This window comes from Azolla caroliniana, unplaced genomic scaffold, assembly GCF_043228905.1.
Source record: "Azolla caroliniana isolate FFs.n. ecotype wild unplaced genomic scaffold, voAzoCaro1.0.p SCAF_2, whole genome shotgun sequence".
In the NCBI taxonomy this organism is placed as follows: domain Eukaryota; kingdom Viridiplantae; phylum Streptophyta; class Polypodiopsida; order Salviniales; family Salviniaceae; genus Azolla; species Azolla caroliniana.
Window position 1 is genome coordinate 20,197,731 of NW_028230437.1, and position 23,970 is coordinate 20,221,700.

The following is a 23,970-nucleotide window of genomic DNA, read 5'->3' on the forward strand; positions in this document are numbered from 1 at the left end:
CCTTAGTGAATCAAGCTTTTTTGTAACACCAACATAACATAACTAAGGAGAGATGTTGAGGCTTCCATTTAATGTATTCATATTATACATATAATAGCAATCTACAATCCACTCTCACCCTTTGTTAGAGCCCATCTCTTTGTTTGTCATTCATATGATTGGTTCCATACAACTAAGTTCACATTCTCTTCTATGTGAGGCAAAGTGTTGGGGCATATTTGAGGACAATTATCGACTATGCATATTTTGCCCTAAAAACAAGTGTTGGAGTATCACACTTTCAACTCAATACTTCACCTTCAATTACATTTGAGTAGGTTCTCCATCCATTGTCAATCTAGCTACACACATTCCTCTCGCGATCACAAAGTGCACTCTTGTTTGCAAAGTTTAGCATTAAATATTACAAGTGTAACAACATGCAAAATGAACCTTGAGTTTAGCAAGTGTGGGTTTGTTCATAAGGAATGAAAATGCAAGGGTTGAGTTATTCTCAATCCTATGAGGGGAGATAACATTTGTGTTTCATCATTTGACCACTTCGAATAGAATAGTCAAGTGTGAAACAAACAAGGCCCTTATGTTTGAACTTGCGAAAGAAGGCTACCCAAATTAATGAAGGGGAGAGTTATTACATAGAGACTCTTACAATGTGGCAAAACTCTAGCTACATACATGTGTTCATCCTTTAAATCCAAGGTACAATCCATATTCGAACTCAATGGTATGGACTTGGATCTAACTCTCATTTTCGCTACAGGGTGGTCTCTAACACAATTTCTTCTTGTTTTCTGCTTTTGTTTGCTTAATGTTAAAAAACATTCTTAAAGTAATATTCTGGAACATCAAGATCACTAGTAAAGTCTATACTCTTATGTAAAATGATTTGTCCCACAGGTCATATTTGACCCTAAAACAATATAATATTCTCTCCCTCTCTCATTCTAAAATACCAAGATGCTAAAATGTCAAAAGGGAATATTACATTGCAAATGTTAACCCCCAATGTTGCCCCCCATACAAGGTAAAAATGTTAGAATGTATCCAACCACAACTCACTACCCCCACGGGCCTTAACCCTTTTTAGAACTCACTCACATAGGTTAGGTGTTGAGGTAACATCATGGCATCATCAGTCTAGTATGAAGATATTCAAGGTATGCAATGAAAGCATAGTGGGGGATGAATATTGTTTTTCACGTGCTTAATGTATAAGATAATTTGCGAGAAGTATGATGACTTATAAGACATACATGATAATTTAAGTGTCATATTCAAATTCCCACTAAGAAGGGTGAGCATATATGTGCATGCATTATTTTCAAAGAGAGGGTTTTTAATGCATAATAATAACTCCCTTCGTAGTAAGGAGTCACATATGTATAGGATGATATATTTATTTGGTTTCATGAGTCAAATTTGGCCTCCTCATAGTTATTTTATTTTATTCTATATGTAGTGGTTGAACCCATGACGTCTTGGTCTCCATTGGGCAACTTCTCTTTTTATCGTAATTAGCTTACCTTACTAGTAAGTTGTTACACTACAAACACTACGTCTTGAGTTCGAAACCTAATTTTCACCCCTCTCTATTATATATACTTTATACATATCTATTAATTCACTAGATGCCATTGTAGAATGTAGGGGTTGAACACACAATCTCTTGATCTCCATTGGGCAACCTTACCACCTCTCCCTCCCTCCCTCTCATATTTCTCGAGTCCTATGGTACCTTGCGAGCATCTTTAGAGGCGAATGGAAGAACTCAAGGTGCCAAGTGAATATATGCTTGCAATTTCCCGAATATATTAGAAAGGTATAGGTTGTGTGCGTATGAGCGATTGACATTCAAAATTTTTCAATAGCACTATTGGTATTAAGCAGGTATGTCCACTCTCACCAACACCATTTGGTCTATGCATTGATGAATTGGAAGAAATTGTTGCCAATTTTGTAAAGGAAGAATGTGTTGAAGAAGTTTTCATTGGGAATGTTGTCATTATGTTTTTGCTATATCCGGATGATGTAGTGCTTTTTTGCAAATACTTTAGGAGATGCACAAAAGCTTATCACGACATTGGAAAAAATTGCATGCATACTAAATTAAGTGTCAATAGCTCTAAAACAAAGATTATGCTTGTGAAGAGCCAAAAAAGAGATAAACCATGCATTATGTACAATAGAGCCACTTAAATGTGTGGAAAGCTTCAAATATTTTGGCCCTGAAGTTCCTTCAAATCATAGATGGAATGAAAGTGCTACACACCGCTTAGAGGCGGGTAAGCGAGCATATTATGCATTTGAGAACACATGCAATCATGGAGATATTAAGTGTAGGATCCTCAAGAAATACCTTTTTGACACTTTGGTGACACCGGTGCTTCGCTATGGGGTGGAAGTATGGAGGGGTAGCATCCTAAAAGAAACAAATGCCCTACACCCTCCTCCTCCTTAAGACGTGTTGCAAATAGCGCTCGACCACAACCAAGTTGTAATCACTCAATGGAAGAAAATAGAAGTAAAGTAAGGATGGATGCACTTACACAGTTTGACAAAACGAAACATGATATTAAGGTGGAAACCCTAATTGGGGGAAAACCACGGGAGTTCATTGAACTCCGAACAATATCACTATGAGGAGAGGTATTACAATGTGAGATTCTGAGGCAATGACCTTGAGCTTTGTGACCTCGCTACCACGCGATTACAACAGACTTTCTTTCTCTGTCTCTCTCTCTGTACAACACACGCGACTTCAACAACAACTACTACCACTACAAGAACAATGTCGCCCTAGATATATTTATACATATATAAGTTTTGGGGTTATTTACAAATATGACCATCCGGATACCTTCTGGATCCATCTGATCCAGTTCCTTCCTTCGTCTCGTCCGGTTCTCAACCGGATCCCATCTGGAGGAACCAGTTTCCCAACAAACTCCCCCTTCACGCCAACATGGGATGTCTTACCAATCCGATCCCTTTCCGGCACGCGTCTAGTTGGTCAGCTGTCATCATGTTCGACCCGTCCGTGTGGATCTTCGTCAACAAAAAAATATTTGTCTTCTACCTTCTCCTAGAGCCAGTGGTATCTGTTGGGAAACATGTCCCTCCTGATGGGAAGAGAAGGATCGTGTTGGTGAGTATCTAGGCTGAGGCCGAAACCGAAATCGTTTCGGAAGACTATAATTGTAAATAGTCAAAAATGCCACCTGGGGGCTATACTTGTAAATAGCTAGAAAGTTGCTTTGGTTTATAAGCAACTAGGGCAAACCTTATAGCTAGAGTTAGTGATCATTATTGAAAAGTTAGAATGAGACCATAGTTGCCTTTGTAACCGTGAGGGAGAGAGTGAGAGTGTGTAACTCTGTAATCGTCTGTCAGACAAAGGAGAACTTGACGTCGTTGCCTCCAGGTTCTGTATTTGTACTTCCTCTCTACTATAGTGATATGTTTTCTTGAGGTTTGTGGACCCCCGTGGTTTTTCCCATTTCAGGTTTTTTCACGTAAAATATCGGTCTCTACGTCTTCACGTTTTTTCTTGTCTGTATACTAGTTCTTGGTTTCTGCACACGAATATGAATGTGAAACCGGTTGTGGCCAGTCGATTCCTAACAAAGTGGTATCAGCGCGATGGAAGACTCATTCGGTGACATGTTTATGCTAATCGGCTCCAACTACTCAATGTGGAAGTCGAAGATGAGAGACATGCTCGTGTGCAAAGACCTCTGGTTGCCGGTGCAGTTCGGAGATAAAAGACCAGACAATATTGATGTAGCGATGTGGGAAGTGTTGCATCTGAAGGCGGCCATACATAAGGTGTTTTATAGGCATGAGTCTATACAACAACTTCGGCGAAGAAACAAAAGCAGACGTCCTATGGAAGAAGATCGACGTCATGTTCGAAAACAAGAATGTCGCGAACCGAGTCTCAATATTTCAAAAAACATTAGGCTCCGGTATCAGGATGACTCTAGTATGGCGGAGCACATCAATGCCTTCTAAGGATTGATGAACCAAACCACCTCTCTAGAAGTACCTTTGGCCGATGAGGTATTAACATTACTGTTGTTGGGATCCCTTGCGAACAACTGGGAGACGCTCATTGTCACTTTGGACAACGCCAGGCCGGAAGGGAAGCATCCATCCTTAGAGCAAGTGAAGTCGAGCTTGTTGAATGAAGAAGCTCACCGGAAGGATCGTGAGTCCAATACCGACTAGAAGGCTTTAGTCATGGAAGGTGACACGATTCGGGGAAGAGGCTGAAATCAAAGTCCCCAAAACCGAGATAAGCTGGGGACCAGGTTGAAGTCGAGGGGGAGACCCATGTGCTTCTATTGTGGGAAGCCGGGGCACTTCTAGAAAAACTATCGACACTTCGAAAGGAGAAAGGGAGATCTGATGGTGTAGAGACGAAGAAAATCCCGGACAGAAAGAACATTGCAACAATCGCCACAAGTGAGGAGGAGTTGTTGCTCATCAGTGAGCAAAACGAAGTGAATCTCGCCGGTGAAGAATTGACATGGGTGGTCGATTCGGGTGTGTCATTCCACCTAACCCTTGACCGAAAGTGCTTCTCATCCTATAGAGCCGGAGATCTTGGATCCGTAAAGATAGGAAATGAAGGAGCATGCCGAATCGTCTGCATTGGAGATGTGTGTTTGGAAACCTCAATCGGGTGCAAACTCATGTTGAGAGATGCATGACACGTTTTGGAGGTTCGATTGAACCTAATATCAACCGGTTTGCTAGATGATGAAGGCTACACAGGTAGCATCCGAAACGATGTCATGAAGTTCTATCGAGGAAGTTTGATTGTGGCTTGAGCTCGAAAGACCAACACACTGTACATAATGAATGCTCGAATATGCCAAGGGGAAGTAAACGTGGCAGCCGACACAGTCAATGAACTGTGGCACAAGAGGTTGTGCCATATGATACACACCATACACATTGATACATGTTAGAGCCCATCTTGTTGTTTGCCATTTGAACCACTCCTTCAATGTGACTTAGCTCACATGCATTGCGATGTGAGACAGGGCATTGGGGCACAAGTGATGAGAGTTATTGGCTATGCACACTTTGCCCTAAACAAGTTTGAGAGTCTGAGTATCACACTTTGATACAATGCTCTGCCTTTGATCATATTCGACCATGCTTTCTGTTGAGTAGCAAGTTGGGGGCAAGCTCAACCGGATCCGGATTGGCATCCGGAAGGATGAGCCGGATTGGTGAACTGGTTAGCCAGATCCATCAGTAACCGGAAGCCTAGTAGCAGCCTAGGAAGCTAATGTCTCATAGTTAGTGTCAGACGCTTGTGTGAGCATTGAAGTACACCGTACTTTTGTCAGTCCGTATGGACTTGTATAAAAGTGTTCACTGAACACATACGATGTACAAGATTGAGTATTATTTTTGAATTGATTTTTTGTGTGCTCTCTCTGTCTCTCTGTCTCTCTGTCTCTCCCGTGTACTGTGTATATTCTAAGCTTTCCATTAAACCCGCGTTTCTGTGTTCGGTTTTCTATTGCGTCCGCACAACGTATTCTTTTACATGGTATCAGAGCGCGAGGGTTGAGAACCTCTGCAGCTGACATTGCTTGAAAAGAAAACCAACCAAGAAGAATAGGTAAAAATTGATGGATAGAGGCATGGCTAGCTCGCTTCCGACGGAGAAGCTTGACAGAAACAACTATGCATCCTGGTCCTACAAGATGCACTAGTACCTGCTCAGGCACGGTTACTAGAGCTATGTCGATGGAGCAAATGACACAACACCCGAATCGACACACAGAGAATTCCTAGTGTGGGAACAATCGGCGAGCAGAGTACTCTACTGCTTCGCGTCTTGTGTGGGCGAACAACTCCTAAGCTACATTCGGGATGCAAAAATGCCAAAAGATGCTCGGGGAAATCTGAAGAAGATTTTTGCCGCAAGCACTATAGCCAGGAAGCTTCAACTCTGACAGGAGCTGAGCAACCTACGACAACGCGACTTGTCGGTGGCAGACTACACCTCGAAAATCAAGGACATTTGCGACTCATTGGCCTCCATCGATGCGAATATCGAAGAAGCTGATATGGTGCAAATTTGTCTCGGAGGTTTGGCGTCAAAGTTCGGAGCGTTCCGAAATGCTATGTGTACAAGGGAGAATACGCCGTCATTTTTTGACTTACAGTCGATACTCCTTGTAGAAGAGAACCACGCCGGTGCGTCAACAAGTGCACCCACTGACAGCCGGATGTTGTACACGGAGGCAGATCAGCCCCGTGGGTGTGGTGGACGAGGCGGGTCGGCCCACAATGGTAGTGGCCGGCAAGAGCAGGACCGAAGGCATAGAGAATGTGTCGACAACAGTTCTGAACCCTCCACAAGCAGGGGGAGTCAAGGCGGCGCCGAAGGTCGGCAAGCAAAGGCCGACACGGAATGTTGGTACTGTGGTAAAAAGGGCCATAGAGAAAGCGAGTGCTCGAAGAAGCGCGCCGATTCAGACAGATCCGGATCCGGCAAGGTCGATAGAGAGAACCAACAATACTCGCACTACGCAAAAGGATCGGGAGGATCCAAAACTGGAAAAGTCGGTAAAGGGCCAGGCTAGCCTTGGTGATGAAACACGAGGCTAACTCGATGAAGAAGACCACTTCCGAATCGAAGGAAGTGTGGTACATTGATTCCGGTGCGTCGAATCACATGATGAGCCACAAAGAGTGGTTCTCTTTCTTGGAGAAACCGGAACAACTAGGAGTTGTCGAAACCGGAGACGACACTCCACACCCAATCGTGCATGTCGGAGAAGTCCCTTTGAGCCACGTCAGACAGATTGTCGACCAAGGGGAAGCTAATGAACGTATTACACGTTCCGACCATCACGAAGAACCTGGTGTCGGTTGGACAGATTGTCGACCAGGGGATGCAGGTGCGGTTTACGCACTTCGAGTGCTTCATCGAGGAAGAGGGCCAAATCATTGCGCAAGGGTGCAAAGACGGGAGGATCTCTATCCTCTACACCAATGATGTCGGCACCGCTTTGTTCGCCAAAGGACAGAAGATTGAATCAAATATCGATCTCTAGCACAAGCGGATTGGCCATGTCAATTACCGGAGGCTTCAAGACCTGCAAACCAAACAAGTTGTTTTCAGTTTGCCGAAGTTCAGTCGCCGGAAGGCCCAAATATGTGAAGCCTGCCAACTCGGGAAGCAACGTCGTCTTCCATTCCCCACTGAACAAAACCGTAGTTGTAACAAGCTCGACCTTATTCATTCGGATGTATGGGGACCAACACAGAATGTTAGTCTTGGCGGGAGTCAACACGTTCGCGTTCACAAGTGGAAGGATCGCGCATAAATGGAAGGATAAGGGAAATTTTAGGGGTTTTTCAATGATTTTACAAAACACATTGATACCAGTATCATACAAGTTCAAACATACTATGAAAAAGGTTAAAAATCCACTATTTTCGTGATTTAGAAGTAACTAAAAAAAGACGAATTTCAAAAACATACATTCTCAATTTATATCACAAACTTTACAACCAATGTTATTTTATAAGAAACGATTTTTTAGAAATCATAAGAATTCAAAACACATGATTTTATATTACTCGATTTGTTACAAGCGGAATGTAGTTACACTTAATAGCCAAATATACATTCATGATCACTCCTTTACGGAGAATCACTACTATAACTAATATACAATGACGATTCCTCCTCATCATCCTCGGATGTACCAATCAGTGCATTATCTTCGTCATAAACCAAATGGTTTGACTCTAGATTATATGTAGCAGATCTCGTTTGCCTTTGACTCGAGCCACCTTGTAGACCTGGTAATTTTTCTTTTATTATATCTATTGTTGACCTCCTTAATCGTCCGGCTTTTGTAAGTGTGAAGTCGTACACGATGATATCCACATCAGAGATATCAAGGGTCGAGGTGTTACGAATGTTTCGCTTCCTCTTCCTACCTCCCCTTCTTGTTTGGCATTCAATCATCTCCAATGTATACTTACCTGTAAAAGCATTTGCACTTCTAGTGTTGTACCAATGAACATTTATAGACTTGATCGTGTTTTCTATTTCATGCATTAGCACTTCTAGAATTTTACCAACCCAAAATTGGTGGCCATGTGAGTTCTCATCAGCCGGCGTTGCAATCAACATCCCCGCGGTGAGCTCTTGCAAATTTCCTTGCCATCTAGCTTCGACTGCTTTGGTCATCCTTGGTCCCACATAAATGTCTCTTTGTTGTGGATGGACCAAGCTGTCATTAATCGCATTTACTAGTCGCTCCGGACTTCTATTTACGCGATCATGTTGCAGCGACCATGTGAATGGCGTTTCCAAATTCCAATTATCAATAGATACACAATTGTCTATAATTTCTTTCTGATCACTATAAAATACATCCCACCATGACGTGTCTTGTTGTGCGGCATATTTCTTGGCGGCCTCAATATGCTTTCTTTTTTCTTCTAAGGCTTGGAGCCATGACCGTTTTTGTTCTAATACCAAGTCGCTCTGCAACTGTCCTTTCTTCTCAATTGGCATTTGCTTAGCTCCATGGACAATTGTACTCGGCATACAAAGTAATAACTGGCAATCACCTTCAGGTTCCCATGTTGTAGAAGATGAATATTGTTTAGCATACAAAAGTGTAGAACCACTTATTCCATTTTTCTTTATCAAAAAAATGTGATTGAAACTTATATTGTTTAACTGAGCAAGCACTTTAACATTCCCACCACCCCCATCTAATATATATCTCTTAAAGTCATATACCTCCTTCAAGTGTAACACTTTTGGGCGTGGTGTATATGCATCACAAATGACATCAAATAGTTTAGGTAAAGTGAAAGCATCATGCCGAGACAACTGTCTGGAGAATGTGCTAAACATCTGATCTATATGGTCATGTGTGTGGCCAACCAAAAGGAAATTGACTTTCACTTTCCTAAACAATTCTAGGTTGACCAACATACTTAGATAGCCAAATACAGTTGAATTTTTGTTCTCTCTAGCAGTATTGTCCAATTGAATGTATAGAACAGGGGGGAAAGGTTGTCCCCAAGACATCAAAACTCGGTGAATCACTGTAACTGTTAGGTTAGGGTCATTGTGAACATTGGGGTAAGTAATGAAGACGTGAGGTCGAACAGACCTATTATAAGCCAAGCATCCCACCAAGTGCATTTGAACAAGGCACTCATCATTGACATCTTTGGGGAGCCTCCGCATATGCGGCAAGCATGTCTTCTTCTGGTCCATGCCATCTATCATTAAGCACATGTATTGTTCAGGCCTCTTCAAACACTTCTCTCTATGATGCATCGCCTTCCTTCGTTCTAAGGATTGTGCCTCACGATGCTCTTGTAGTAACTTCTTACTCGTATCCTTTTCCATTGATGTCTTTGCACCTTTAGCCAAACTTTTAAGATTTGCACAAATGGAGCAATACCCCATACGTACTTTATGAGGAATAATAACATTTGAAAACCGAGCTCTCCATAATCTTGTGAATTGGCTATAGGTGATAGACTTATTACGTGAGCCCAACATTTCAGATCGATAGACATCATAAACTTCCCGACGGGTATAATTATCAGAAAGATGCATCCTACCTGTAGTGGGCATTACTTCACAATTTAACTGAAAGTAAGTTTTCATCCAGCCAATAGCTAGTCTTCCAATTGCACCTTTCATACTTGGAACCTCTTTACAATTGAGCATCTGATCCCCGCTAAGTAGACGTTGTTGTACTCTATGTAGCCGCATGTTACTAACACATAACGCAATTTTGAATGCAACTCTACATATCTGTTGCGCATGGAAGATATAATACTCGAATGATACTTTGATCCCCGTACATTTGTCAGATACTAGTTGCATATGTGACCCGAGGTAAGTGTCTTGCTCATCACCGGTCATCGAAAAATAGTATCGCCTTAATTCTCGCAACTTTGATTTTCCAATCATAGACATACAACCACGGGCACAACATATTTTGTTGACATCAAATCCAATCTGTTTATCTGATGTCACCAAGCTAAATCTAGCTAGACGAATTCTTCGTGGGATTCTTCTAATATGCATAGGGCTCCCAGATTTCTCTTCCTGCATAGAGGTTGGTGTAACCTTGTTACAGTCTAATTCTCTGTTGTGACCATCGCCAATGTTATTCAATGTTTCCTGGGCACTTCCTTCATTCTCGGTATCTTTATTAATATCGTATTCTTCAATAGAGAACTCTTCACATGTGTCATTATTTACATTCCCTGTAGATGAGCTCAGACAATATTCTTCGATAGAATATGGTGAGTCGGTCGACAGACAATATTCTTCAATCGAATATGGTGACTCTGTTGACAAACAATACTCTTCAGTAGAAAACGATGGGTCTGATGACAAACAATATTCTTCAATCGAGAACGGTGAATCTTCACTCATGGCTTAAGGTCTAGATAGGGCTCTCTAAGTTATACTCCTCTCTAAACATATACTCCTCCCTAAACATAAACTTCTCTCTAAACAAAAGCCAAATCAATAGAATGTCTATATTATGTAATATTCTATTAATACAATATATAAAAAGTTTATGTTTAATAAAGTAATTGTACTTAAATTATCAATCATTATATAAACTAGATCTAAATGATGTTAAATCAAGTAAAATATAAAACTAATCATTAACAAGCCATGAATATGTTGGATTAATGTTAAAATCATTGGCTAATTAATGGCACCCATTTTGATATAGAACGTCTCACGCATTGGTTCTTTAATGCTCACCATTTTAAATATTAGACTTATCAATCATTGGTTAATTCATGCCCACATCTTTAATACATAACATTTGAGAGTCATAAAAATTGTTGCTTTTAGTAATCAATCATTGGTACATTCATGAACCTCTATCATTGTCTCCTTCATAACCTTTGAAGTCATTGTAGGTTGTTATGACTATAAAAGATTGATCAATATGTTAGTTTGACTTTGTAATCATTAATACAATCATAAGTTACTCTAGTTAATGTGACTATGGTTACCAACTAACTATCCTCAAAGTTACCAACCTTGGTTAAGGTGACTATGGTTACTTTAACCAATGTGTTCAATCCCTATAAATAGGAAGACCTCGTCATATTTCACTCACCAGAGCGTACAGAGCGTACAGAGCACACAGAACGTAGAGAGCACACAGAGCACACAAAGCACTCAGAGCACAAAGCACGAAAGCGCGATCTCCGCCTCCACTTCAACACAATGAACCATGTCTTCAAAGAGAATCGAGCGCGAGGACTCCAGGTAGGCCTCTGACACTGTGGACATTTTTGTAAATATGTTTCGTTTCTCAAGAACTCGATACAGCGTATCGAGTTCATGTATACAATACAAATATTTATACACGAACTCGATACGGTGTATCGAGTTCCTGTTCCTGTTTAAAACCTACACTTTAAACATGAACTCGATACGCCGTATCGAGTTCCTGTTTAAAGTGTAGGTTTTAAACACGAACTCGATACGCTGTATCGAGTTCGTGTTTAAAGTGTAGGTTTCAAAAAGAATCTCGATACGCCGTATCGAGTTCCTGTTTAAAGTGTAGGTTTTAAACACGAACTCGATACGGCGTATCGAGTCCCTGTATATAAGAAGGCTTTGAGAGAGAAAAATCGTTTATGGGGTGGAAATGATATCAAATTGTCTGGCAAAATCAGTCTTTTTTATGTTGACTTTACTTACTTTTAAAGAAATACATGCTCTAATTATAGGTGTTTTATGACCTACTTTAACTTAAAATAGTAGAAAATGATCCACAAATTGTCTTTACTATGGCAAATTCTCCTCAATATAGGTTTAGAATCTATATAAGTCATACCTACTATTTAAAAGAATATATAACCCGTTTTACTTATTACGATATATATTTTCTAGGTTGAATAGCCCTGCCTATAATAGATTTTTGAATATGTTACTGCTCCTGGAAACTGTTCTTCATTATAATATACAACCTCAATCTACGTGACTGCCTAACTTATGTTTTTGCATATACTTTCTTAAATAGGTCGTTTGAGAACCTGTCGGACCGACCCGTGAAGAAAATTAAGCTTCGCATACAAGGTTCTCCAATCGAAGCCCAAACCAAGGTAGCTCCTGAGACCATGAAGAGAGGAAAAAAGCTTCTCTTTAACGAAGAGACAAAATCTCAGCCGCATAGTGATGTTAGCCAAACGAAACTTGTCGCCGCTACTGGAGGCGAAGACCTTCCTGACCGAGATCTAACGGACAAGGAATGGTGTATGCAATATGTCGACTCAAAGAAAAAAGTCGTATTGTATACAGCAAAGAAGAAGGGTGAGGGGCAGCTTGGAAAAGAAACCCCATTTATGTATGGCCGTATTCTACGATTTGACTACGAAGATGCAGATTCGGCCAACATACTGGTAATGATAGAGTGCTCCAAGGGGGTACGTAAAGTGTTCCTTTCAGAAGACCTTTTAGTAAAGGAATCTTGTGGGCCTGAAGTGTTCAAAAAAGCACTTGATAACTCACAAAACCTTATTGTTACCTTGAGGCCTTATATACAAGGCCATGTAACTCTAAGAGATGAAGTGCCCTCCCCATTGAAGGCCACAAAAAAGGTATCCAAAGTCCAGTCAAGACCAACAAAGAAGAAGACAACGAAAATGTCGGATACGGATTCAACAAGTGAAAATGAAGAAGAGGATAATAAGGGGACGCCAGGAGCCGAGCTGGCCTCGGGTGTTTTGTCATCCGAGCAGAATAAAATAAGGAGAGAGTTAATGCAACGGAAGCTGGTCAGGAAAGGGCAAGTATTTAATTTGCCTATAACACACATCCATCGGCCCCCTATTGATGAAAAAACAGGTCGAAGACCACTTGAGATTAGAGAGCCTCACCGCATGCATGTTCAAAATCTCAAGAAAAAAATGAAAATTAATCCTCATGCCACTGTGGTGCCTTTTATTGTTATGGTAGATCCTGAAGAATGTGAAACCATTGAAGATTTTGATATTAGAAAGCATGATCAATATAATTATTCTGTCATTGGTGGATCGCATTCAGCAGAGGCACGTCGGCAACTTGTGAGAGAACATCCAACCACTTTCTTCTTCAAGTATGCCGAGTGCAAAATTTATGTTGGGCTCACAACCGAAGAGGCTAAGCTGTTGGCATGGGACCATAATAATGATAATGACTATAGGCAGAAAATGTCGTCTATTGAGCGTATACGGTTCTTCCACCACGAGTATTTAGATGTGAAACAAAAGTTTGGTGTGAAGTTACATCCAGGCCTTCGACGTCAATGTCTGCATGAAGTCGGCATTGTGGTAGATGATAATGTTAGGTCCGATGGTCTTCGAAAGTATGAGTCTTGGTTTCAATTGGCGTTTAGAGATGGAGAAGTATGGGACCTACAAGATCAAATCTTCTCAATGTGGGAGAATAAGGAGGTAAAGGGTCAACGACAAAAGAAATGTAGGGTTGACCCTCAACTAGAGTTAAAGTCACAAGCCGCCAAGAAAATTGACTTGACAATTGAAGAAGCGGCAGACGACATGAAGCTGTCTCTATGGAGAGCGATGCAAGGTATTAAGGACAAGCAACTTCTTGTGTCGGTTTTGTCAAGGGTTGTGGCGAAAGATTTAAGCCTTGAAGAAATGGTCACTGAGTTCAATAAGTAAGTCTTTCAAATACTGAAATTGTAGTCTATCTGGTGTAATTCAAAGTTCTAATCTTGATTTCTAATTTTACAGTCATAAGGTGTACATGAAGATCCAAGAAGTTATGATGAAACAACTTGGATGTATAACTTGGGAACAAGTGACCGAGGATTATCCTCTAACGTCTTCGTATAAGGCGTTATCAGAGTATTTTATTGCATTCAAGGATTGGGTTAGTATTCATGTTTTTTCATTACCCTTTCATCATATGTAGAGCTTGTATAATAATACCTGATGTCCTATTGCTTCTATTAGAAACCGTGTCGAGGCAAGAAACAAGGAGAAGTTAAGGATATACACGATTTCCCTACATCCTTCCTTGCACATCTCGAGCGAGCCAGAAAAGAAAAGGATTGTCGCTTAGTCAAGGCGTACGAAATGGAGGAAGATGGCTCGTTTAAAAAATTTAGCCACAAAAAAGATATTACGAGAGATCTTTACTACAATGTGGTTTGCGGTGATGTCATCGACTTGATCCAGAAGGTGCCAAAGAAGGAATATATGCTAATGATTGCGGATATTCCTTACGGATTTCGAATGGCTGGGTCATCATACGACGATGAACCGTTTAGGTTTAAACAATTGGAGAAGATGGTCAAGGATTTCGCTGAGCTAACGACCGCATCCTTGTGGCGAATAGTTATCTTTCATAGTATGGACCAAGGGTACTCGGTAGCTCAAGCTTTGAGATCTCGTTGCCATGGCATCGAGAACCTTGCATGGTAAGGATTATTTATAGGTGTCTTTCATTATATTGCAATTCTTAAGGTTGTTGAATCTATTCTTAACTCGATGAATTATTTTTTATAGGATCAAGACCAATGTAAATAGAGGGCCAACTTTTCGGTTCGTTAATGCCATTGAATACATAACGGTTGGCTACTTCGATGAAATTAAGAAACAGAGAATCAAAGAGCATTCTAATGAAGTGGGAGGTTCAAATCTGTTGGTATATCCAGCAGTGACTCGGAAATTGCGACATGTCACCACGACAGAACGGGGACTTGTCAACCCATACCAAAAACCTCAACGACTTATGATGCGCTTGATCGAGATGTTTTTTGTCGAAGGAGACTGGATATTAGATCTCTTTTCTGGCACAGGTATTCCTCGAACTAGGGTAACGATCTTGAGATAACCAATCACTTTTTTTTCGTTTGACAACTAAATCTTCTTGTTACTTACATCATAGGAACTACGTCAGCATGTGGATTGAAGCTGTTTAGAAATACAGTTGCATTGGAGAAGGACGAGGACCAAGTTATATTTATTAATATGCGGATTAAGGCTTTGTGGGAGTGCCCAGACCAGGATGAGGAGGTCGGTGCAAAGAACCTCGCCAATACAGAAAGGTTTCAACCTGCTTCGTGAGAGCCTATTCCTCCGTTAGCCGGCGAACCGGGGGAGCTAATAGAGCTTGATGATGAGCTTATAGAAGATATTTCGTTGGCTCGGCTAACAGGGGAAACCAATGCACGTATAGCCGAAGACAGTTCTACACAAGATGATGAAGAAAATGACGTTGATGAATTGATTGCTATGTAATAGACTCTATAAAGAATATGACACTGACGATTTGTTAAGATTTCACATTATTAATACAAATTTTGGGTTTTACCTAGTGGATTCTATTCTTTATAATCTTCTATATGTTTCAATTTTATTTTTATATACTTGATTAGTAGATTTATGACATTGGTTTCACCGTGTGCATAGCTGACTACCAAACTTATGGAGAAACATGAACTAGTTTAAATGGAGGCTGATTTTGGTCCAAGCTAACCTTAACAGAACATGGCCCTATAATTGTTGCCATGACTGTCCATGTTGTTATTATGGATCTTTGTCTTCTATTGTTAAAACTATTATGTTTCTATTCCATTGGTGCTTAGATTGTGTAGTGTGTTGATAATGGTTCCAGTTGCGTTATCGTTCGGAGTTTGATCTTGTGTGAATCACCTAAGCAATAGAGTAGATCAATTTTAAATACAGGTATGAAAGCCTAATAGGTTTGCTATTTCCACGACATTATCCTAAAGTTCACTGCCTTACATTGTGCACAATTATATACACATATGGTTTGATCCCATATGAACAAACTGAGGAATAGATTAGATCAACTTTAAATACAAGTATTGAATACTTTAATAAGTTAGTTATTCCAATAACTTATCCTAATGTGCACTATCCTACATTTTCCACAATTACATACATGCACGTATGGGTCAAAGTATAAATTATATCTCATTTTATTAGTATGGATACAAGTACACCTCATATTTTTGTAAAACCTACCTAATTAATATAAGTCTTTAAGTTAGTGTTTCCCTTGTCGCACAATAGTGCCATATTGAGCCATAGTTGAACTTTATTATGCCTACATTAACTTATCAACATGTCTAAACTTGCATGATTTCTAATGATCTCCACTCGTAGATCTATCATGTATTTTTATATTTGCAAATTCTCATCAAGTTGAGGAACATGTGATACTAGTGCATCCAATTATTGTAGAGAGGGTGTATTTGCTTCGTTTTAAGAAGATTCTACAAGTGGAATGTGCAATCCTTCCACTTGTGAACGCGAACGTGTTAGTCGGTATTTCGTCTCCTTCATCGACGACTACAGTCGGCACACATGGATCTACCTCATTGAGCGGAAGAGCGAAGTCTTCGAGTGTTTCCGGAACCTGCAAAGCCTGGTTGAATGGGAGACGGAGAGGAAGATCAAGTGCCTGTAGTCGGATGGCGGAAAAGAATATATTTCTGGCCAATTCAACAGTTATGTACAACAAAAAGGAATTTGGAGAGAGTTCAGTTGTAGATACACACCGGAGCAAAACGGTGTGGCCGAAAGGAAGAACCAGTCGATTGTCGACGCGGCAAGGGCAATGTTGGAGGAGAAGAGCATGCCCCATTTCTACTGGGCCAAGGCAGTCCGGACGACCGTCTATATCCAAAACCAGATCGATGACAAGGTATACGCGCATGAGCTGTATTTCGGACGCAAGCCGAATTTGAGACACCTTTAGATATTCGATAGCATTGCATATGTGCATGTGCCGGATGAGAAGTGGAGGAAGTTGGATGCAAAGTCGGTGAAATGCATCCTTGTCGGTTACTCGCATGAGCAAAAGGGGTATAAGTGTTATAACCCCCGGACGAAGCAGGTCCGAGTTAGCCAAGATGTTGAGTTTGATGAGACGACATCATGGTATACCTTACCGTCTCCGACTTCCGACCCCGACCCGATACCGGAGGATGAGGCTAGTGAGCCTGAACCAGTCCAGATAGAAGATAAAGACCTTGGCACTCTAGAAGAGAGTCCGATCTCATTTCGGTTGATTGGACCGAATGAGCGGCTAAGTCAGGATGACAAGTCGGATGAGGAACCGGCGAGTAATGGAGACTCTGTCGTGCTCTCCCCACGCAAGGAACCGAGGAGATGGTTCACGGGCAAAGAGAAGGGGAAGAAGAAGATGCCGGAATACGAAACTGGCAACGTCGAGTCGGATCGGAGCGAATCCGACTCCGGAAAGGATGAAGGTGGATCTTCAAGAACGAAGTTCGAACCGGCCAAGAAGGGCCCCAAACTGGGTAACGACAAGATATGCCGGTCTTCACGCCAAAAGAACCCTGTAAAGCGGTACGTGTACAATGAGTACATGGCGCATCACTATGCGTACATGACCAAGGTGGCAGAAGTGTGTGAGCCGGAGAGCTACGCAAAAGCGACAAAGGACGCCAATTGGCGTGCCGCTATGGAGGAAGAAATGTGGGCACTTGATGCCAACGACACATGGGACCTAGTTGACCCTCCCCGACAATGTAAACCGATCGGATGTAAGTGGGTGTACAAGGTAAAGTACAATGCCGACGGTTCGGTTAACCGGTACAAGGCCCGGTTAGTGGCGAAGGGATACGCGCAGACCCACAGAATCGACTACGACGAGACCTTCTCTCCAGTAGCGAAGATGACGACGGTTCGTGTGGTGTTGGCGGTTGCTGTGGCAAGGGAGCAACATCTTCACCAGATGGACGTGAAGAATGCATTTCTTCAAGGCGATCTTGAAGAAGAGGTCTTTATGACCCAACCTCCCGGTTTCCAAACGAAGATGAACAAGTCGGCGGTATGCCGGCTAAAGAAGTCACTTTATGGCCTGAAGCAAGCCCCCCGAGCTTGGAATGCGAAGATCACGCACCGGTTGTGTAAGATGGGGTTTGCAGCCTCCAAGTCTGGCTCTTTGTTGTTCATCCGGCAAGGTCAGGACGGTCCGGTTTGCATCTTATTGTATGTTGATGATCTAGTCATCACCGGACCCGGACCTGATGAAATCAGCCGAGTCAAGTCCCAGTTGTCGGACGCATTTGAGATGAAGGACCTAGGGGACCTTCACTATTTCCTTGGGATAGAGGTGATCCGAACCCCCGATGGCATATTGCTCTCACAGAGACACTATGCGTTGAATATGCTGTACAAGTTCGGCATGACGGAATGCCGACCTATCTCTACACCCCTGGACCGGAACCAGAAGCTCCTGTTGTCCATAGGCTAGAAATATAAATTAGTTAAATGTAATATGCCGGTAGGTAAGGCGAGTAGGTAAGGAAGGTAGAGTTAGGAAAACGCCGAGTTTCGAGCCTCACAGTCAGCTGACCGCGCGGCTCTGTATGAAGAAAAAGTATATAAACCGAGGTCTGCGTACCTTGGCAAGAGAGAGATATCTAGAGCTTAGGCGAGGTTGTTTCATAGTTATAAGAGCTTTGTAAGGTCACCGACTGCAGGCCGTGTTTTTGTAATCATTGATAACTTTTTATAGTAATACATATCTATTAGCTCTTGTTGTTTTCATCTGTGTGTCGTTGTTTCTAAGGTCTCAACTACGTATACGACCTGGGCTCTATTCTGGGTATGCTCTCCATTTTCTTCCCCTAACGACGCCTCCGTGCACAAGTCTTCACGTTACACTTCCCTTGATACCGATAGCTTGTAGGCATATCGAAGGTGTTTCCAACAGAACGGTTAACATAATTTGGCACGCCCGGTTACAACTATGAGATCACAACGAACTACATTGAAGGCAACCTTCAGCCGCCATTACGGCTCCCAATCGCACCAAGCGGTCTCGGCCATCTGGCCGACGCCCTGAGCCAGTCGAAGGAACTTCTGACTCGGCGGTCACGGACTAGTCTTTCCAAGAAATATCGGAGGTTCACCGGTTGCAATCCTCGCCACCTGCTACTCGGTCGCGAGTCGATTCCACACCAACCTCTCCACCAAGCCCTCTAGAGGTCACCCACCTTCACCCTAACCCTTTTACGGTTTTACTAGAAGATCCCGAATTCGATACCATGCCGTATTCTTACCCACGATACACCGACAGCCTCGACGCCGAGTCGCACATCCGTGCCTTTGTGTTCACTTGGCAGGCCAACCACTCAACACAGTGACTCTCGCTTGCCAAAATCGAGGCCTCAAAAATTGGCGAGTTTACGCTATCCCTCGATGGACCAGCTGCACGATGGTATTGTTGCCTCGACGTAGGGGAGTTTGTCACCTTCCACGACGTTCGCACGCTGTTCCTAGAACTGTTCCATCGCGAGGTGCCCAAACAAGAATTGCTCCGAAAGTTCTTTTCTATGCGACAAGAACCACACGAGACGGTTGCACAGTTCACGATCCGGTTTCGGGATCTCTACAGACAAGTGGCTGACGATGTCTTTGCATAGCACATTCCGGACGCATTCCTGTCCAGCTTACGGGAGCCTCTACGGACGACTCTCGCACTTACTAATTTTGCCAACCAAACGATCGAGCAAGTCATAGCGCACGTCCTCGCCCTCGATCGGACTCAGCAAAGCACGACTTTCTCTATGAGTTCAATGCAAAACGCCCTTCCCCAGGAGGACAATCTCTTCCGCCAAGCCCTCCAATGCATAGTTTGTTTGGGATCGGGCCATCTGGCCCTCGAATGTCCTCACCGGGCACAGTGTCCGATCTGCCAGTCCCGATCTCACACTGTCGAGCAATGTGAATACAATATGCTCAATCGCACAACGACGGCCCCGGTTCGCCAGATCGAGCCCAAGGATACATACTCTCGTCAGGAGAGCGACAATCTTACCGGAACCAGGATAACCAATGACCCTGATCGCCGGATAGACGGCGCTGTGATGACGATTACCGTCGGGACGACGACCGTTACCGAAACGACAACCGACGGAGATCGGACAACTATCGTGATTGCTATCACGATGACCAGTATCGGGGGCAAACGACGATTATGATCAGAATGAAGATGATCGGGATGACCGATACGATCAAAGAAATTCCCCTAATGATCGGCGCAACTCTCACCAAGGATCACGCAACAAGAGAAGGAATAACGACAACCGTCATTGGGACCCCCGCAAAATGAACCGCTCAGTTGGAACGCGCCTTGGACCAACCCACCAACACACGAGGCTGGGAATCAACCGTACCCCCCCTAGACACACAGATCGGGCTGGCACCAGCAACTCGGCCGCCATTACCTGCTTCAAGTGCAACCAACCCGGTCACTACGCTACGCAATCCCAACAACAGACTGCGGAAAGGGTCCTGCCGTGAATAGTATTATGGCCGACGTGCAAAGCGTTACAACACGCAGTAAAGCCCAGGCCACCCCATGGAAGTACAGGATGAAGTCCGGCAAGCAGCCAAAGAATGGATGGATACAGCCAACAAAAACAATGTGGTGCGGATGCAAACAGAAATGGGAGACGCGACCATCAGAGCAACACAGTCCTCGACACCATCCACGTCGACAGAAGATGACCAGCTATGGGACGCCCTTACCAATTCCAGGATCTCCCTGCCTCTGCATAAACTCTTACCACTCATGCCGCGTTTTCGGGACACCTTGGCTACACTCACGGCCAACACCCATTCCACCGCGCCACCTGTGCACCTGACCGAGCCAGGAACGGGTCCACCCCTTATGGATGCGCAAAATCCAGCCATAAAAATTATGATTAAAGGAAGGGACCTGCACAGGTGCATAATCGACGACGGCTCTAGCGTGAATGTCATCAGCGAGGCTACCTGTCATAAACTCGGCCTGAATAAATGGGAACCTTGCCCCTTTTGGCTTCGGATGGCCGATACACAATCGGTTCGCCCCATCGGATTAATCCGCCACCTTGACTTTACTCTAGGAGGCCACATGCTCACTATCTCGGCCGTTGTATTACGACTCGAAGCACAGGGGGCTTACCCAATGTTACTGGGCAGACCATGGTTGCGCACAACAAATATCAAACAACATTGGCAGCGCAACATGATCTCGTTTCGCCGAGGAAAGACCAAGGTCCGGATCATAACCAAAGAACGCGTAACCACGCCCCACAACACCTCGCCATTATACGCGGAAGGGGTGCACATGCTCGATGGGTTAGCCGATGATGAGGTGGATGACTTCCTAGAAGACCATCCCACTATCATACCTCTCTTCGAAATAGACGCCATGTCGGCCGTCGGCACACCTCTTTGTTGGGAGACAGGTCCCTCCGGATGGGAAGGGAGAAGAACAGTGCTGATGAACAAGCTAAACCGGATGAGGAGTACCCGGCTACGGAGAATCGGATGGTGCAGACCCGGTATGAACCGGATGAGGAGACATATTGGTAAATATGTTTCTGAGAGTCCATCGAGGCTATATTTGTAAATAGCCGAAAAGTCATATTAGTATAAATATGACTTAGGGCAAACTTTTAGTAACCATTGTTATTATTATTTCTTGTCTGCGTGAGATCAAAGCGCGGAACAGTGTACAAAGAGAGAGAGAGAGAAAGAGGTTGTTGCCTCTGTTGTAACCGCCGCCTGTGGCGAAGATCGTGAGCACGAGGTTGTTGCCTCCGTGAACTCACTGCTGTACATACTAACCTAGTGATAGTTTGCAGCCTGTGGGTTGCCGTGGTTTTTCCCTAGTTTGGGGTTTTCCACGCTAAACATCCTGCGTACTCTTCTCTTCCATTGTGTCGTTCTTTATTTCCCGTTTTCTGTGTATGATCCTAAGCTCGGTTGTGGCCGAGTGTTGCGTATAGGGAGCGTTTCAGTTCCCGACACTCTAGACGAGGAGGTCACGGTGAATACACCTCCCCAGGATGAGCCCGATCCCACCACCATCGCAGAATTACGACACGCTCGGGATGCTTTTGAACGTGAACTTGCCATCTCCCAAGAGTGAAGGCATCAACGCTTGAAACATTGAACCTCGATTTAGACGAGAACCCTCGCACCCTATAGATTGCTAATAACTTACCAGCTGGCGAACGAGCAACCCTCATACACTTACTCACCGATTACCAAGATGTATTCGCATGGTCTTACACGGATATGAAGGGTTTGGACCCTCAATACTACCAACACCAGATCCATCTTCTCCTTGACGCTCGGCCGGTTCAGCAAAGACGATACCGGATGAACCCCAATTATGCGGCTAAGGTCAAGGAAGAAATAGAAAAGCTCCTCTAAGTCGGGTTCATACGACCGGTAAAACGTGCCACATGGTTAAGCCCAATCGTAGTCATCCCCAAAAAAATGGGAAAATCCGAGTCTGCGTCGACTACCGCAAGCTTAATGCTGCAACGGTCATGAATGGATTCCCTCTCCCGTTCACGGATAGAGTTCTCGACACGGTGGCAGGTCACGAATGCTACAGCTTTCTAGACAGGTTCAGTGGTTACAACCAAATCAGAATGCACCCGGATGATAAGGAGAAAACAACATTTGTCACAGAATGGGTTGTTTTCGTGGCAGAAGTAATGATGTTCTGTTTAAAAACGACGCCAGCCACGTTCTAGCGCATCATCACCAAAAATTTAACGAGTATATCCTGGCGTTCATGCAAGTCTTTCTTGATGACTTCGCCGTATATGGTCAGCGACTAGAACACATGACCCAGTTACGTCTCTGTCTTGATCGATGTCGCCAGGCTCGGTTAAGTTTAAACCCGGCAAAATGCGCGTTCTTGGTCACAAGCAACAACCTACTCGGTCACATCGTTAGTCAAGAAGGTATCGCCATGGACTCGGATAAAGTACAAGCCATCCTAAACACCCCCGCACCCTCGAACGCAAAAGGCCTAAGCCGATTTCTGGGACAAATCAGATGGCACAGCCGGATGATACGCCACCTGGCCGATTTCGCGACAACACTACATGTGGCGATGCATTGACTCCCCTTTCAATGGACTTCAATTGAGGACGAAGCTTACCAAGGTTTGAAATTAATGCTCTCACATGCCCCGGTTGTACAGCCCCCGATATGGTCGGAACCTTTTCACGTCTTCGTGGATGCATCAAATATCGCCATCGGGAGCGCACTTATGCAATGCACGCCCCCAAATTGGTATCGCCAGTGTATTATGCTAGCCAACGTCTCTCGGCCGCAGAAAAGAATTATTCAACCACCGAACAAGAGGCCATCGGTATGATCTACAACATCAGTAAATTTCAGCATTACCTCTTAGGCCGAAAATTCACATTTCACGTCGATCACTCGGCCCTCCTTTACCTGGTCAATATACAAGCCCTAACAAGTCGACTGGCTCGATGGATGCTCCTGTTACAAGAGTTTGATTTTCATATACAACATCAACCCGGAGTCCAACACGCCGTCGCTGACTACCTAAGCTGTCTCGATTCAGGAGACCCTGCCAAGTCCACGTATGACGATTTACCCGATGCCGGCCTATTTCATCTCACAACGCTGCCAGACGACAAAGAAGATGAATGGATCACGGAGATGACCCATTTCCTTAGTATTGGCTTGCCTCCCGACCACATGGCCCTCGATGTGCGGAAACAACTCGTAGTACGTAGCCGAAACTTTTGTCTCGTTCCCGACATCCTCTACCACAAAGGCTCAGACGGAATATGGCACCGAGCAATTCGACAATTCGAGAAGAAGGCCATCCTCCAAGAGGCCCAGCTAGGAATCACCGGCGGACACTACGCCGGAGAGTCCACGGCAAGGAAAGTATGGCAGAGTGGTTATGGTGGCCTACAACAAAAAAGGATGCCCATGAGTTCTGCCGATAGTGCGACTTGTGCCAACGGTTGGGATAGTCGATGGAACAAGCTCGAATGCCACACCAACCCATTCTTCCATTGGAACCATTTCAAAAATGGGGGTTAGATTTTGTGGGACCCTTCAAACCAGCCGCGGCCCGAA